The 18,080-nt window shown below is 42.5% G+C and overlaps 3 long non-coding RNA genes across 3 annotated transcripts; all 3 read right to left on the bottom strand.

The window, feature by feature from the left end:
- Positions 1-724: 724 nt before the first annotated feature.
- On the bottom strand, positions 725-16,087 carry LOC116057540. Its single transcript, XR_004106848.2, has 3 exons — positions 15,995-16,087; positions 7,549-7,550; positions 725-736 (listed from the first exon to the last, which is right to left on the bottom strand). It is a non-coding gene; the product is annotated as an uncharacterized LOC116057540 (long non-coding RNA).
- Positions 8,220-9,033, bottom strand: LOC116057546. Its single transcript, XR_004106849.2, has 3 exons — positions 8,705-9,033; positions 8,375-8,434; positions 8,220-8,284 (listed from the first exon to the last, which is right to left on the bottom strand). It is a non-coding gene; the product is annotated as an uncharacterized LOC116057546 (long non-coding RNA).
- An 846-nt stretch (positions 16,088-16,933) lies between the features above and the next one.
- LOC116057533 lies at positions 16,934-17,694 on the bottom strand. Its single transcript, XR_004106845.2, has 3 exons — positions 17,595-17,694; positions 17,381-17,500; positions 16,934-17,257 (listed from the first exon to the last, which is right to left on the bottom strand). It is a non-coding gene; the product is annotated as an uncharacterized LOC116057533 (long non-coding RNA).
- Between the last annotated feature and the right edge of the window lie 386 nt (positions 17,695-18,080).

Here is an 18,080-nt window from a genome sequence, read left to right as displayed (position 1 = left end):
GGAACAAAAGGAAGGGTGAATTCGAGCACTGACCTGTGTTCAACCAGCAATTATTACAACAAATACACAAAATAATCACAACAACTGCTATTTAAAGTATAATAGAATTTATTTAACTTCAAAATCATCAATAATTCTTCGATCAATCAAAACCAATATACCTCTTTTATAAAACTACAACCAAAAGCAAAACAGCTAACCGACATGTAGCAGGCACGTGTCTGTGGGTCTGTGTGCGTGTGTGTGTGTGTGTGTGTGTGTGTGTGTGTGTGTGTGTGTGTGTGCGAGGAGGGGGGTGAAGAGACCGTGGGGGTTGCTAGGCAACGCGATCAAGATTAGCCGTCAGCTCGTTCAAGCTAGCCTATGTGCTACAGACACAAATAGATACACAGAGATACACAGGTTTTAGCTATTAAACACCCGTGTGTGCGTTTAGGTGTGTGTATATTTGACTGTCGTGGCTACCAGTGTTAGCTGTTCACAACACGTGTATGTATGTCTGGGTGGATGTGTGTAAAGGTGTGTGTATGTCAGGTTAGTGTCAAAGAGGGAAGGAAAGCATGTTTTAGAGAAAGAAAAAGGAGCATTCGGAGTCTTGATTTCGAGGCTCTGAGGAATAAACACTCCTCTTGTCCACTCAGGATTCTGGCCCAATGTGAAGTTAGGGCAGAGTCTGAGACTTTGTCAACGAGGGGAAATGTTTATTATACACACTCTGGTGTGCAAACAGCTGATTCTTCGCGGAGATAAATACACGCTCCATCGGTCTAAACAGGGCCGCGGGGTGGCGTTCTCGTCACGCCGCGGGCTGTATTCAGACGGACCAAACGCTAACAGTAACTAAACAGCAGCAATGTAGCATTTTCAGTTCACAAGCTACAGTATTCAACACAACATATATCAACAGTATCGTGATCAAATGATACATTCACAGCAAAACAGATTTATGGGGTGCCGAATGTAAAAGTTTGGTTACAATTTTTTTGCTGATAAATTTGCAACATTTAGCTATATATATATATTATATCTAAATGTTAAATCTAAATATTATATCTAAATCTAAATATTAAATCTAAATCTAAATGTTAAATATATATCTAAATGTTAAATGTTAAATCTAAATGTTATATCTAAATCTAAATGTTAAATTTATATCTAAATGTTATATCTAAATCTAAATGTTAAATCTAAATCTAAATGTTAAATATATATGTAAATGTTAAATGTTAAATCTAAATGTTATATCTAAATCTAAATGTTAAATGTATATCTAAATGTTATATCTAAATCTAAATGTTAAATTTATATCTAAATGTTAAATCTAACTATTATATCTAAATCTAAATCTTAAATATATACCTAAATGTTAAATGTTAAATCTAACTATTATATCTAAATCTAAATCTTAAATATATATCTAAATATTATATCTAAATCTAAATCTTAAATATATATCTAAATGTTAAATGTTAAATCTAAATGTGTCACCAAGTGTAAAGCTAAATATTTAGAAAATATTCAAATCCCCAAGGAAACCACGCCCACTGCAGTGGCTTCAAATTGCGCTGCACCGCAAGTTTCAGTCAACACCAGTAGCTAAATACTGACTACAGTGGAGCTGTTCGACTAATGTTACTGGATTAAAACACATTTCGGTCAGTATTTTGTATTATTGACTTATATCACAGAAATGTCTTAATATTTGTGTGTACTATAATGCCGTTGTTTTGTTTGACTCATATCTCCTTGTGTGTTTAATGTTAGTTTGACTCATCCTTCCCAAGCAATCTAGCTAGCTCACACACTGCAGCCGACATGCAACCCAGCGTGATACTGGGTTGCGACATGTCATCTGAACAGGCCTCGCAGCACTGTAACTAGCTAAGTTAGCTAGGTTTCGCAATGTGAGACTGAACAGCAGTAGGCCTGTCAACCTATAGCCACATGTAAGTAGTTTTCAATACTTTGGTGACATTACCGTATTTTATTAACCTGAATTATGTTGCTATATTAGCTTGCGAAGGAGCTATCCGTTGCTAACGCTAATTTATCTTAAAAAGCAGAAACGTTAGCTAACTACTGCCAAGATATGATTTCACTGGAGACCAGAGAGGTGTTGTAAGACTCATCAAGTGTTGTCATGTGTTTACACTGTCTTACAATGAAACCATATCTTGGCAGTAACATTAGTTAGCTACTGCTTTTTGACATAAATTAGCTAGCTAACGTTAGCGTTAGCAACGGATAGCTACTTTGCAAGCCAATAAAATATAGCCTTGGCAAACAGAATTAAGGTTAATAAAACACGATAACTATGTAACCAGTATTACAAACTTCTTACAAGTGGCTGGATTGTGACATTTTAGTTTTGTTCAGATGAATATGTTGGATGCATAGCTGGACTTTATCCATGCTGGGCTAATGTTAGATTGCTTGGGAAGGATGACGTTAGTCACACACGGAGATATGTAATTCAAACAACGGTATTGTGATTAACACAACTATTAAGGCATGTCTGTAATATCGTCGGTGAATAATATAAAATACTGTAGATCAGTGCTTTCCAACCCTTCTGGTCTGAGGTTCCCCCACAACCCTGTCATATAAACTCACATTCCCCGCCCTATCAATTCCCAATGTGTTCACACTATTTATCATATTAAAGTGAATATTCTTACATTTTCATGCAATTGAACTGTAAACATTTAGGTTGGTTTGGTCAGAAATTCTACTAACTAGACCTTTTACTTGAAGTGTGGTTAATGTTTCAAAAGTCATCCATTACTTTTAGCTAATCATTTCAACTGTTAGCTAAGTCAGTAGGCCACTTTTAGCTATTTTTTTCTACCATTGATTACTTCGCTATATGTTTTAACATATGTGTTGAGCTGTTTTAGCGATATATTGTTTTAAATCAATCATAATTCAATTATTATTTTGATTAGTTAAGCTGCTCCACAATCTTTCCAAGTACCCACTGGCTACAGCAGAGATACCCCTTGCTGGGGCATCATGGCAGGTGTTGTGTCAAAGACTGTTTCCCTGTAGATGTGTTTCCTGCTACTTGCGATCTAATTGGAGACAAACAGCCAATCAGAATTGACCTTTTGTGCAGCGCGATTTGAAGCCACTGCAGTTGGCGTGGTTTCCTTGGGGATTTGAATATTTTCTAAATATTTAGCTTTACACTTGGCGACACATTTAGATGTAACATTTAGATTTAACATTTAACATTTAGATATATATTTAAGATTTAGATTTAGATATAATATTTAGATATATATTTAAGATTTAGATTTAGATATAATATTTAGATTTAACATTTAACATTTAGATTTAGATATAACATTTAGATATAAATTTAACATTTAGATTTAACATTTAACATTTAGATATATATTTAACATTTAGATTTAGATTTAACATTTAGATTTAGATATAACATTTAGATATAAATTTAACATTTAGATTTAGACATAACATTTAGATTTAACATTTAACATTTAGATATATTTTTAACATTTAGATTTAGATTCAACATTTAGATTTAGATATAACATTTAGATTTAGATATAACATTTAGATTTAACATTTAACATTTAGATATAATATATATATATATAAAATTTCTGTCTCAAATGTGAGGAAAATGCGCTAAATGTGAGGAAAGTGAGCTAAACGTTGAAAATTTATCAGCTAAAAAATTGTAACCGAACTTTTACATTCAGCACCCCATACAGATTGGACTCGGCGGTCCAATCAGATTAATAAATCACTTATGTCATAACACAATTCGCAGCATTAGCGGTCATAAACATCAATAAACAAACCTATTTCTCTGCCCAGAAAAGCTCAAGCCTTACGTGTGTGTTCAGAGATAAGATTTGAGTTAGGTTGTTTCTAGTGGCAGTTTTGTCGCTAAGATGTAATTGCAGGAAGGTGTCGACTGTGTGTCGTCGGTAGATTGGCAGCTCTAACTTGCGCGATGCCTTCACATGCTCCAGTCCACACTGATCGCAGTTTAGTCTAAGATGAGCTAATGAGTTAAGAGCTAATACATCCACGAAGATACGGGCCGTGTGGGGATACGCACAGCGCCATAGTGAGATAGATGATAGAGCTGAGGAGGCAGCGGCTAACTAACGTGGCAAACCGTGCTAACACGGTCAACAGTGCTAACACAGCTAGCGGGGAGGTGCGATGTTTTTCACAGTGAAGCCGTCTTGTCTGCATTAGCAATGTTGTCTGTATTAGATTGGTTAGCCACATAGCGATAGCATTCAATCTAAACAATGGACCAAACACCCTACTAGCCACTAAGGCAGAATGTGATAAAACCTTAACTGATGAGGTGGAGGCTGAGGAGGAGCAGCCAGCACCACCTTTCCCTTATTCGCCTCATCCGGGGAGGAAAGGGCAGAACGTCCCCTCCGACCCGAATGCCGCGCCTCACATTGCTAACATTATTACCTGCTAACATCTAAACCAACCTGAGCATCAGAATGTGCAGGAAAGACAAACTCTGAGGCCATACCAAATTTACGCCCTTTAATGATTAAATAAGGGGGTTGTAGTTGGTGGTGCCGCCTTCTCCAAAAGGTACGACATGGGCCGGCCCGAAGCCCGGGGAGAGCCCAGCCGGCGATCATGTCCTCAATTTTTGTTCCGAAAAGTGACTCAGAGAGATATTGGTTCAATACAGGGAGTACAGACTGGGTGTCAGATGTCTGTGTCCCACCTGCAGCAGTCAATGGAAGAGGTTAACATGTCATCTCAGCCAGCATCAGGATCTCCTGTGGGTGTGGGAGTTTTTTTTTTTTTTTTATTTGGACTCGAAGTTCAACGGTCTTCTTTCTCTCTCTGTGGTCCGCCATTGTGAGTCAGCAGTAATGAAATGTAGCGCCCGGCCCGATTAACGTACTGTTTCTTTGCATCTTTCCTCATCGGAAGATACCAATTTACGAGTACAATAAAACGCAGCAATAACCGGCAATGCCAAGCTCCTCCTGGGCAGACGGGGAGAGACCAATTGAATTTAGGGCTGGAAAGTCACCACAGACAGTCAGATTGTATTACTTGACAAAGCAGCAAATACAAGCACTTTCATTAGTGGGTCATATACTCAATCACCATTGTTTTAACTCACGTTTTGATAGATAGATATTTTCTAGAGAATTAACTAGATGAAAATGTTACAGACAAAAACTTTAACTATGGACAATCATGTGATTAATCACAATTACATTTTTTAATCTATGGACAGCCATAATAACAATACAAAATACATTTGACTCAGAGATAGCTATCAATTAGCATTTTTTTCCTTTTGAGCCACTCTTGGTTGAATGATCTGTTTTTTAATCTTTCCCTTCTTGAGATATGATTACGTCATCCGGTAGATATGGTCCCAAACGTTTTTATTTGCTTAAGGTAAAGTGCTAAATCATACTGTAGTTAAATAATTCACTCGATTCATGACTATTGTTGTAATGTTAAAGTAAGTAACTACAGTATCAGTCCCTTAACAAGACGTGCACGCCCTTGCACCAGTAAATTCAACCAATGGGATGCTTGTAGGGGCCCTGGCTGTCATGCCCCCACAGTAGAGTACTGTGAAACTAAAAGTTTACGTTGAACACGCGCATATCAGTCCAGAACACCGTGGGTACAGTAGGGCCAGCTCTGTCGTGCCACACTAAGCACAAAGACAAAAAAAAGACCACAACCTCTCAATCCAAAGATTTTCTGTTATACTACTTTCCAGACCCCATTATATTTAAACAATTAAATAAACATATATCCTTTCTTCCTTATGATTATAACTTTGTCTAAGTTTATGTGTAGGTGAAAAAAAATATTTGTTGCATAATCTACAAAATAATTTACAAAAAGCAGCTTGTCTATACACTGTACATTACACATTATGGTTGCAATTTAGTTTGTAACAAAGTGGGAATCATCTTACTGTCCAATATATAACCGTGAAGCTGGTGATAGTAACGTTAGCCACAAGAATATTCCATAACGTAACATACTGTACATAGTAGATCGATGTAAAAAAAGATGTAGAGCGACCTGTAAAGAATTTAAGCTGTGTCCCAATTCAACAATTTAGGCTACACTGTTGCTACATTGCATGTTTCCATTACGAGGAAGTCAAACTTGCGGTTTCTGTCATATGTCTGCCATGGCGGTTGTAAACAGCAAAGTGCCGCAGGTCGGAGTTCAACCCACATCCGCTGTGTTGAGGACTAAGCCTCTTTATATGGGCGTGCGCTCTACCAGGTGAGCTACCCAGGCGCCCTGTGTCTCAAATTGTTTTTGCGAGTAACTAACTTGAGTACTCTATACAATTTAATGTGAGCATGCAAATGTTGAAATGACTGAAAATGCCCATCCTTACTAGTTGCCTTGATATATTAGATTAAAGCTCAGTGCTTACGTGTTCAGGAAGATATTAGCTAATTTGGCATCCTTTTGGAGCATCTCCAATATTTACCTGTGTTTTACCACGTCTCTGGTCATGCAGCTGTTTAGAAAGATGCTGAGTTTATACATATTGGACCTTTGGACCTTTGGTCTGTTTAGCAGTTTGTTTCATTTTTGGGTAAATAAAACTAATTCTTGCATTGCAAGACCTATCTCCACAGCACTGTAAAGTAAGGTATAGCTACACCACACATACATTCTAGGATAGGAGAAATAAATGCTCTGGGTTGTTTACATTTCTTCAAACCAATAACAATCATCTTGGGCGGCACTAAGTTCCAGGCGCAGTAATGCTGGCTCTGCAAAATAGTCTCGGGAACATTTCCACCCTGCAAAAGAAAAAGCCACATAAAATATTAAATTAAGTTAACTGTTCACACAATACAGTAACATGAGCTATTTAAATTAGCTGAATACATGGTTGAAAGTAATTTGCTCTTAGCAGTGTATCACTGTGTGTACTTTGTCCACAGCAATCGCGCTAATCATTTCCAAAACGTCCCAGTTAGATTAGATAAATGTGTAAACATTTACACATACATTACATGTTTGTAAATTTCCAATTATATAAAATTTACAATCTCACCGAAAGAACTGAGCAGGACTGCCTTGTTGCGCAATCCACATTTTCTTCAAGACTTGCAACTTTCAACATGTGGCTTGCTAGCTCAAAGTTTGTTGTGTCCCGTGGCGAAGGGGTTTTGAGAATGGCAACACACAGAGAGAGAAAAGTGACACTGAATGAAAAGTGGGATTTTCGTCCCCATAAACGCCCGTAAATGCCCGCAAATCTCCCTAATTTTCGGCAGTTAACGACAATTTACAGGCTGTGAACGTTGTGTTCGTCTGTGCCACATATTGTCGGAAACGAACCATGACGTATGTGGAGAGCTCCCGCGGAGGTGCTAATGGCTCTAATAAGCATATGAATAGCAGGGAAACCTCTCCTGGCCAGAGAGTGTCTGGCCTAATTAGCATATGAATAGCAGCGACACCGCACCTGTTGAGAGAATGTCTGGCCTGGCTTGCATTTCCTCACTCAGTATTGGCTGAAGCCACTACTTTTAATATATATATGCTATTATGTTGTATATTAATGTCATTGTTATGCTATGGACTACACTATATTACCATCAGACATGAATTTATTGAGGAAAGTAAAATTTGCCAGGAACGTGATGTTTATTCAAAAAAACAGCTTTATTAACACACAACACACAGCCTACACAACAAATTGTAAACTGGTAAATATAGGTAACTGACGGCATTCTGTCTTAATTCGGTCCGTTTTGCAGACGTCTGTGGTGCGTTGCCCTGTCCTTCTGCTGGCTTCGAAAAGGACGCACAATCCATCCAGCACACTCTGTCTCGCTTCCAACAGCTGTAAAAACAAACAATAAAGACAATCAGTACTGCGCGATGCACTGCGTATGGACACAACACATCTATTAATTAATTAAAAATAGTCACATTGACCAAAATGGATCTAATCTTACCCTCTTTCTTCTCGCTGGACTCCGAGCTGAACTCTTCACAGCTTCCGCCTGCGATGCAAGATCTGGTTGTTTCTACCTGAAGCTCCTGCTTACTGTCTCGTAATTACAGACAGCTGGAAAACAATTAAATGAGAGTGGTATGAATAAAAATAAAACATTTATAAGTCACAGTAAAATTAAACAAGGAATGAGAAAACAGGAAAAGTTACTTACACACAATGCCATCATTGTCAACATCATGTAAATCTGGACTTGCTCCGAGCAAATAGGTCACGGCCTCGTTATGAGGTGAGGTTAATCTGTGAAAACAAAATGTACGGTTAAGATTGGTCCATTAACGTATCTCTTTCCTTATACAGCAGAATGAAAGCATATTCTTTAAATCTTACCCTTGCTCCGGTTCGTAGCGCCTACAATTTCTCCAAGTTGTGAAGACGGTGTACTGCTTCCTGTAGATTACAAGACCAAAAAAATACACTTTTATAAAGCAACTTACACTGGTCCTGCTTATTAGCTCTGCCTAATAATGAATCGCGCTGAAAGCAGCCAGGCACAAAGCTGTGCTGCTCGCATTTACACTTGCGTGCATGGTGGGGTTTAAAACATTACTGGCAAAGTCTAAGTAGCCTGTTAAACATCAAAAGACAGTCATTGTACTTCTCAAGAGTTAATAAACAGTACAGACTAGCTCACTGTTTCATTAATAATCATATACTTACGTTGTATTTTCCTTTTCTGTGGGCGCATCTTTACGGAGCCCCGGAGGTGACATGGAGGAAAAAAATAAAAACGCTCCGTACATCTTGGACAACTCCTGCGTGTTTCCTTTTTAGGTGCATGGTTGTACTCCTGTGAAAAGCAAGTGAACAGACAGTGTACAGACAATTCTTTTACCAGATGGCCTGAAATACTCCTATACTTTGGAAGCTTTTGCTCTAACTCTCGGATGAGTCATCTCCCTCCGCTATTTTTCAAATCAAAGCAGTGAGGGCGGGGGTAGGGGCAGAGTGATAGAGAAAGACAAAGAGGAGGCAGATTAACCAGCAGGGCGCGAACAGCTCACAGACTGGTGTGGAGGTGAATTACAGTGAGTTTTAATGGAATACTGGGAAAGTATAATAACAATAGGACAATTGAAGTCCAGATTATGAGGCCATTTCAGCAGAGCCAACAGCTTCATATGCCATGGACATGTGAATATGGTGCTGAATTTGCCAGTATTTTAAGAAGACAAATGGTTGGGACTTTGTCATGCAATGACAAAGCTGATATGCTTTATGTGAAGCACAGTGTTTTGGTGTCAGCAGAAAGACTTCTCTTAGAAAACTGTACAGTGGTGCCTCTGTCTCCATTCCACCATCTTGGATGAGCAAGACCAAAGAAAGGTCACTGTAGTCATGCCACTATGCACAGTGGATGAGCTCTAGGAGACTGTGATGTTGTTTGCATGGAATGCACATTTTACCTTTATGGCTAAGTCTGATAAAAACTAATTGTTGAAATAAATTGTTTTGTGTATCTTTTTTACACAACATCGGCCATTGCTAATGACATACACAGTAATTAATCTAGCATACTTTCATTAAATTAATCAATTCAAGCTCAAATTTAAGAGTCTACAATTAGGCTATACTGAGCCTGATCTATTTATACAAGAGATTTTCTTAAAATGAAGTTAATACCTTTTAGAAAAATGTCACCTGGGGTAAAACTCCCCCTGCTGCTACCCTGATTTGCATTTGTATAGCTCACAGCATTTTCAATTACATATTAAAACCTCCCCTAAAATTAGGGGAAGGGGGGGTCATGGGAGGACAACTGCCAAGCAAGGCCCACGTCAATTTCCGACAATTCACGGCAGTTTTCGCTGTTGCCTGTAAATTGCCGTTTACAGTCGTAAACCTGAACTTCCACGACAATCTACAGTGCCGCTTACTGACGAAAATCCCACTTTTCATGCAGTGTGAGGGGCATCTGGCGCAATGTCAGGCTTTATCCTGGAACCGGGGCATGAAATTGGCACCCGCCCACCCGCCAAATGCGGGTAACTTTTGTGATTGGCGGGTGAAACTGTCAATCTACCTGCCACATTGGCGGGTAGCCAATGAGAATTGAGTGATTCAGACTCGTAACTATCGGTAAGAAGGGTACACGGTTGCTTACGGGCCTGGTCCAATCAGGGGCCCGCATCACTGGAAGACACTGATTGACAGCCGGGGCCCCCTATCGCATTTTCATTACTCACACAATCCCAGCAGTCCCACGTGCAGCCACTGACCAAGCGGGAGTGAGAACGGGTAAAATTAATTTCCTAGTTTCTGATATGAAGATGAGACGTGTGTGTGACTTGAACATCTCACATTTACCAACAAAACATACAGCGAAAGACCGTGCAAAACATTTCAGACTGTCCTGCCAACCTGTATACATTTTAACATCAATGTACGCTGTACGATTTTTCACTCTAAAGTCAGCGCTGCTGTTTCAAATTGTCGGCTCACTGCAGCGGGCGGGGCTGCTCCGTTTCCCCCGCGACTGACGCGCACACACAATCACACACACACACACACACACACACACACAGACACACACACAAACACACGCACGCACAGACACACACACAAACGCACACGGTGGATGCAGGAAAAAACGCAGATGAGACGTACAGGATGACCTAAATTGAGGACAGCTACGTTATTGTAAGTGCAATGATAAGTTAAAGTCCAATAAGTACTTTATTAAACCGTATGAATGTGTGTCCCAGGCCAGGATAGGAAATTAACTAACAATGTAAAGATTAACAAGCCACTGACGATGACAGATATGTTCATATTTGATTCATCCAATAAATTATTATTTTGTGTCTTAAATCCACCAGCCTTTTTCATATTTTACCAACATTTGCAGCATCCTGAGCCTTTTTGGTAAGGTTACTAGAAAATCTCAGCCCAGAGTAATTAATTAATAGTAATAAGTATTATTCTCCCCAAAACAAGTTTCCTTTTTATTTATTTTTTTATTTTTAAGAACTATACAAAAAACATTCATGTGTTATGGTGCGCATTCACCAGTGTTTTGTTGTTGTTGTGGTGCGCGTAGGCCACTCATGATTTTGTCAGTCATCTCATCTCTTATATGCAGTGGCGTAACGAGCCAACACCAGGCCCCTATCTACAGCACGTGATGACGGCGCAATGTCCACCAGTAGGCTACCATGAATAGGACAGGATAAGGATCATAGAGACACAGCAATTCCTGTTTTTCACCTTTATGACGCAAAAAAAAAAAAAAACTGGCTGGTAAAAAGTCCCTGTGGCAGGTGGATTTAAAAATCCACCTGCCACAGTGGCTGGTGGTCAAAAAAGTTAACTTCATGCCCTGCCTGGAACTATACTTCTGTTGATGCAGACTACAGGTGGTTAAGTTAACTTTACAGTTCCATAGCACACAACACTAATTGTTGACTTAACACACAGTAGTTTACTTTAGTTAAGTTGTCTTTTAAAAAAATAACTTGTTTACTGCTTTTGTGCTGACCTCCCTTCTTTATGCTCCTGAATGAGCTGGGCATAACAGCCACTGCATGGAAATTGGGATTTTCATCCCCGTAAACGCCCGGAAATCCCCCTAATTTTCGGCAATTTACAGCCCGTGAACGTTGTGTTCGTCTGTGCCACATATTGATGGAAACGAACCATGACGTATGTGGAGAGCTCCTGCGGATATATAATCTATATAGATATATATAGCATACTATATATTATATCTATATATAGTATGATATACTATTTAATATATAATATCATTAGTGCTGTCAGTTAAACGCATTTGTTATGACTGTGGTCATATTGTTCTTTGGTCTGCTGTGTGCCCTGTGTTTTTTCTTTTCTGTTGTGTTTCCAATTTCATATGCAAATTGGGGTGTGCCATCGCTGAATGAGCATTGGTGGAGAAGTTCAGGCCCGACCCTGTGATTGGCTGCAGCTGGGGAAGCCACCCAGATATAAGGAGCCAAGATGGCGGCCGTCGGTGGGCAGCAGGCATTCCTCGTCCTCCTCATCTCCTAACCGGTCACACTTTTTGTAACTTTGGTTTAGATTAGATATTGTTTTTGGTTTGTTTAGTAAGGGTGGTGTTATGGTTTTGTACATTTTCTGTTTTTTGTATTGTACATTTTCTGTTTTTTGTACGTTCTGTATATTTCTGTTCCCTGTTGTGTCGTTGTATCTTGTTGTGTCAAGTCTCTGTTTAGTTTATTTCATGTTTTCTGTCTGTTGTTCCTGTTTTATTTTGATTTTGTCTGTTTTCTGTCTTGTCTAGCTTTACTTTGTGTTTTCCCGCCTGTGTGATTGTCTGATGTGCTCCACCTGTTCCCCAGCCCTGGTGTCACCTGTCTTGCGTCTTCTCGTTACCTAGTTGATTTAGCCCCTGTGTTTCCTTTGTCTGGTGTCAGATGGTTTTGTATTCCGTTGTGTCCTGTCCCTGTAAGTTTGCTCCTTTTGTTTCCTGCCCGTGTTGCCGTCAGCCTGTTTTTTTCCTGTTGCTTTTGTATTTTTCTCTGAGTTCTTCGTATGGTTTTTCCAGCCTCTGAGCTGCCTTTTTTGTTATCAATAAATCCCTGAACTCAAGCCATCTCCTGCCTGCCTGCCTCTCTCTCTGCGTTTGGGTCCACTATTCCTCACTCTTCACAACAGAACGATCTGACCACCATGGACCCAGCAGTGTGGAAATTGGAGCCTTTTCTTCACCCTATGGACACTGATGGTGTGCTTTTGCTGGGATTTTTTCGGGGTATAATTGAGAAGAATCCCGCTCTGGCCAAAGCCATCATGGAGGCTCGCTGGCAGGCCACTGCAAGAGAGTGTGGCCTTCCGTACCTCTTGCTGCCCAGCGTTCCCGAGCTGACGTGCAACCCTTCTGTTCCCGAGCTGACGTGCAGCTCTCCTGACCCTGGGCTGACGTGCAGCTCTCCTGACCCTGGGCCGACGTGCAGCTCTCCTGACTCCAGCCCTCTGATTCCCCGCTAGCTAGCATCTCCCCAGAATCCAGGCTAGCTAGCAGTCTTCCTGATTCCCGGCTAGCTAGCAGCCTCTCAACTTCCCCGCTAGCTAGCAACCTCCCTGAATCCGGGCTAGCTAGCAACCTCCCTAAATCCAGGCTAGCTAGCAACTTTCTTGAGCCCCGGCTAGCTAGTAGCCTTCCTGAGCCCCGGCTAGCTAGCAACCTCCCTGAGCCACAGCTAGCTAGCAACTTCCCTGATTCCCTGCTAGCTAGCAGCTCCCCTGAATCCAGGCTTGCTAGCAGCCTTCTTGATCCCCGGCTGGCTAGCAGCCTCTCTGAGCCCAGGCTAGTTAGCAACCCCCTTGAGTCCAGGCTAGCTAGCACTCTCCCAGATCACACACTAGCTAGCAGCCCCCCTGAATTTAGGCTGGCTAGCAGCCTCTCAGAGCCCCAGCTAGCTAGCAACCTCCCCGAATCCTGGCCACCTAGTAACCCCCCTGACTCCAGGCTTGCTAGCAGCCTTCCTAGTGTCCCCAAGCTGCCCAGTGTCCCAGCACTGCCCAGCTTCCCCGAGCTCCCTAGTGTCCCTGAGCTCCTTACTGTCCCCAAGCTGCCCATTGTCCCCAAGCTGCCCAGTGTCCCAGCACTGCCCAGCTTCCCCGAGCTTCCTAGTGTCCCCGAGCTCCCTAGGGTCCCCAAGCTGCCCAGTGTCCCAGCACTGCCCAGCTTCCCCGAGCCCCCTAGTGTCCCCGAGCTCCCTAGTGTCCCAGCACTGCCCAGCTTCCCCGAGCTCCCTAGTGTCCCTGAGCTTTTCCTAGAGTTCCCGAGTTTCCTAGTGTCCCAAGGCTGTCCTTGATCCTTGATCCCCGGCTGACTAGTAGCTCTCCTGATCCCCAGCTGACTAGCAGCTTTTCTGATCCCCGGCTGGCTAGCAGCCCCCCTGAATCCTGGCTGGTGTCCAGCCCCTCTGAACTGGCTATAGCCGCCCTTGAGACCGCCCCTGAGACTTTGCCGGTCCCCGGCACCCCTGTGACCGCCCCTGAGACCGCCCTTGAGACCACCCCTAGGACTTTGCCTTTGTTCTGCCCCCCTGAGACTTTGCCTGTGGCGGTCAGGCCGACTCCTGCCCCTCGTGCCCTGTCGGCGGTCAGGCCGACTCCTGCCCCTCGTGCCCTGTCGGCGGTCAGGCCGACTCCTGCCCCTCGTGCCCTGTCGGCGGTCAGGCCGACTCCTACCCCTCGTGCCCTGTCGGCGGTCAGGCCCACTCCTGCCCCTTGTGCCCTGTTGGCACCCCAGTCAACCTCTGCCCCGGTTTCCTGGCCACCTGACTCCAGCCCAGCTGACCCGCCGCCTGACTCCGGCCCAGCTGACCCGTCGCCAGGCCCCAGCCCAGCTGACCCGCCGCCAGACTCCGGCCCAGCTGACCCGCCGCCAGACTCCAGCCCAGCTGACCCGTCGCCAGGCCCCGGCCCAGCTGACCCGTCGCCTGGTCCCGGCCCAGCTGCCCCTTCACCTGCGCAGCCTCCCAAGGGGCTCCGCCTTGGCCGACCTGCAAGGCCCCCGGAGGGGCGCTGCCCTTGACGTCCTACCTGGCTGCCTGAGTGCCCTCGACGTCCAGTACGGCCACCTGAGAAATTCTGCCTTCGTCGCCGGTGGCCAGAAGGTTTCTGCCTCCGTCGCAGGCCGCCAGAGGGATTCTGCCTTCGTCGCCGGTGGCCAGAAGGTTTCTGCCTCCGTCGCAGGCCGCCAGAGGGATTCTGCCTTCGTCGCCGGTGGCCAGAAGGTTTCTGCCTTCGTCGCAGGCCGCCTGAAGGCTTCTGCCTTCGTGGCTGCTCTCAGTCCCCTGTTGCCGAGGCCTCTCAGTCCCCTGTTGCCGAGGCCTCTCAGTCCCCTGTTGCCGAGGCCTCTCTGCCCCCTGTCGCCGAGGTCTCCCAGTGTCTCTGTTCCCTGTCCCAAGTGGCCCCGCTCTGTGTTTCCCCCGAGTGGCCCCGCTCTGTGTTCCCCCGAGTGGCCTCTCCGGCCCTGTTTCCTCCCTGTGCCCCAGTGACTCTCTGTTCCCCGGGCCCCAGGGCGCTGTTCCTTGTGCCCTAGTGACTCTCTGTTCCCTGTGCCACAGTGACACTCTGCTCCCTGTTCCCCAGTGACACTCTGCCTCCCCCGGACTCTAGTCACCCTTTTTGGGTTGTTTTTTGTTATGGACATCTGGTATCCGCCCCTTGAGGGGGGGGCTCTGTTATGGTTTTGTACATTTTCTGTTTTTTTTATTGTACATTTTCTGTTTTTTGTACATTCTGTATATTTCTGTTCCCTGTTGTGTCGTTGTATCTTGTTGTGTCAAGTCTCTGTTTAGTTTATTTCATGTTTTCTGTCTGTTGTTCCTGTTTTATTTTGATTTTGTCTGTTTTCTGTCTTGTCTAGCTTTACTTTGTGTTTTCCCGCCTGTGTGATTGTCTGATGTGCTCCACCTGTTCCCCAGCCCTGGTGTCACCTGTCTTGCGTCTTCTCGTTACCTAGTTGATTTAGCCCCTGTGTTTCCTTTGTCTGGTGTCAGATGGTTTTGTATTCCGTTGTGTCCTGTCCCTGTAAGTTTGCTCCTTTTGTTTCCTGCCCGTGTTGCCGTCAGCCTGTGTTTTTCTTGTTGCTTTTGTATTTTTGAGTTCTTCGTATGGTTTTTCCAGCCTCTGAGCTGCCTTTTTTGTTATCAATAAATCCCTGAACTCAAGCCATCTCCTGCCTGCCTGCCTCTCTCTCTGCGTTTGGGTCCACTATTCCTCACTCTTCACAACAGGTGGACCTCCAGGCATGTTAATCTTGTTTTCTCCTGTTTTTGTTAGTTAGGGAGGTAAGTCTTTTGTTATTTGTTTTGCCCTGTTTGTTAAGTTAGTCTTATCTCCCTGTCAGAATTGTTTTGTTTGTTACTTTTGTGGTAGGCCACCCCAAAGTCTTATACATCTGTTATGCATATATTTTCGTTCTATGTAAAATAAATACGTTTGATATCTAACCACCTAATTGTTTGTGGCTACTTGGGAGACGGGGAAGATGGGGCCTTTTCGTGTTGCGTCCTAGGCACCCCTAGACTGGGGCGTAACGGCGTTAACGCAAACCCATTTCAACGGCGTCAATTTCTTTTATCGCGAGATTAATGTTCTTTTTGGCCTAGCAAACTTTTTAGTTTTTTTTCACATGCTGTTGCAAGAACTAGTAATGTTAAACTACAACACCACAGCAGATCTAGCTAGAACGGATTTAGGACTGTTTGTATCATTTTTTTGACTGTTTTTGTCATTTGGGACATTGTCCACCCCCTTTTCTGTCCAGGAGAATTGTTACGTTCCTTATTAGAAAAATGTAAAGGTTACAAATGTCCTGTTGTGGCAACCGGCTTTTGGACCATTTTGTTTGTACTGTATAAGCAAAGTGTTAGTGTTACATCTCAGTTAGGTTAGGTACTTGTAGGAATTGTGCAATAATGACAAATTCACACATTTTTCTTTTGTTTACAGTAAATAAATAAACAATTACAAATCTTAAAGTCAAGTTCATAAAGCAACTTTCTTTGCATTCATTTGATTCCCAATTAAGATACACTGGTAAGAATGGCTTTCCATTATTAAGATGTACTTAAAAACAGTTCTGAAATGCAAAATAATAGAATTGTATTCATGTGATAAAACATGCGATTAATTGTGATTAACTATAGAAATTTGGCGATTAATCGCGATTAAAAAAATGTATCGTTTGACAGCCCTAATATATATATATATATATATATATGTATATATGTATGTATGTATGTATGTATGTATATATATATATATATATATATATATATATATATATATATATGTATATGTGTGTGTGTGTATATATTTATTCATATGATATGCTATGTTGTATATTCATGTCATTGTTATCCTAAGGAAAATGATTTGCCAGGAACGTGCTGTTTATTCAAAGATAGAGCTTTATTAACACAAAACACAAATGCAATCAGAAAAAAAAACTATGTACAAAGCATAGGAGACACACAACACACACAACAAATCTCCCACGCTCACGAGAAGCCAAATCCTACAGCACCGTCAACTGTTTGCCTTCCGTGGCCGCCTCAGAGCTGTTGGTAACTGGCGGCATTCTGTCTGAATTCGGTCCATTTTGCAGACGTCTGTGGTGCGTTGCCCTGTATTTCGGATCATCAGGTCTATGGTGGCGCACTTCCAAATGTCCACCTCACCCGCAGCCAGCACACTCTGTCTCACTTCCAGCAGCTGTAAAATCAATCAATAAAGACAATCAGTACTGCGTAATGCACTGCTTATAGACACAACACATGTATGAATGCACCTGAAAAATATTCACATTGACCAAAAACGGATCTAATCTAATCTTACCCTCTTTTCTTCTCAACCGACTCCAAGCTGAACTCTTCACAGCTTGTGCCTGCGATGCCAGATCTGGTTGTTTATACCTGACGCTCCTGCGTGCTGTCTCGTAATATGTCTTACAGGCAGCTGGAAAACAATTAAATGAGAGTGGTATGAATAAAAAAAATGTAAGTCACAGTAAAATTAAACAAGAAAGGATAAAACAGTAAAAGTTACTTACACACAATGGCGTCATTATCAGCATCATGTAAATCTGGACTTGCAGACATAGCTCCAAGCAAATAGGAGGTCTCGGCCTGGTTAGGCGAGGTTAGTCTGTAAAAAAATGTATGGTTAAGATTGGTATCTATTAACGTATCTATGTCCTTATACAGCAGAATGTTTGAAATGCATTCAATGAAAGCATATTCTTTAAATCTTACCGTTGCTCCGGTTCGTAGCACCTACAATTTGTCTCTGAGTTGTGAAGACAGCGTACTGTTTCCTGTAAATTACAAGACCAAAAAAATACACTTTTATAAAGCAATTTACACTGGCCCCACTTAGCTCTGCCTAATAATGAATTGCGCTGAAAGCAGGCAGGCACGCAGCTATGCTGCTCGCGTTTACACTTGTGTGCATGGTGGGGTTTAAAACATTACTGCCAAAGTCTAAGTAGCCGGACTAGTTTATTCTTTTTGGTGTTTTTCATTTGAGCGTTTTAATG

The sequence above is a fragment of the Sander lucioperca genome, chromosome 7 (assembly GCF_008315115.2).
Source record: "Sander lucioperca isolate FBNREF2018 chromosome 7, SLUC_FBN_1.2, whole genome shotgun sequence".
Classification (NCBI taxonomy): domain Eukaryota; kingdom Metazoa; phylum Chordata; class Actinopteri; order Perciformes; family Percidae; genus Sander; species Sander lucioperca.
Note: the sequence above shows the minus strand (reverse complement) of the source record. Positions and strands in the feature narration are given on the sequence as shown.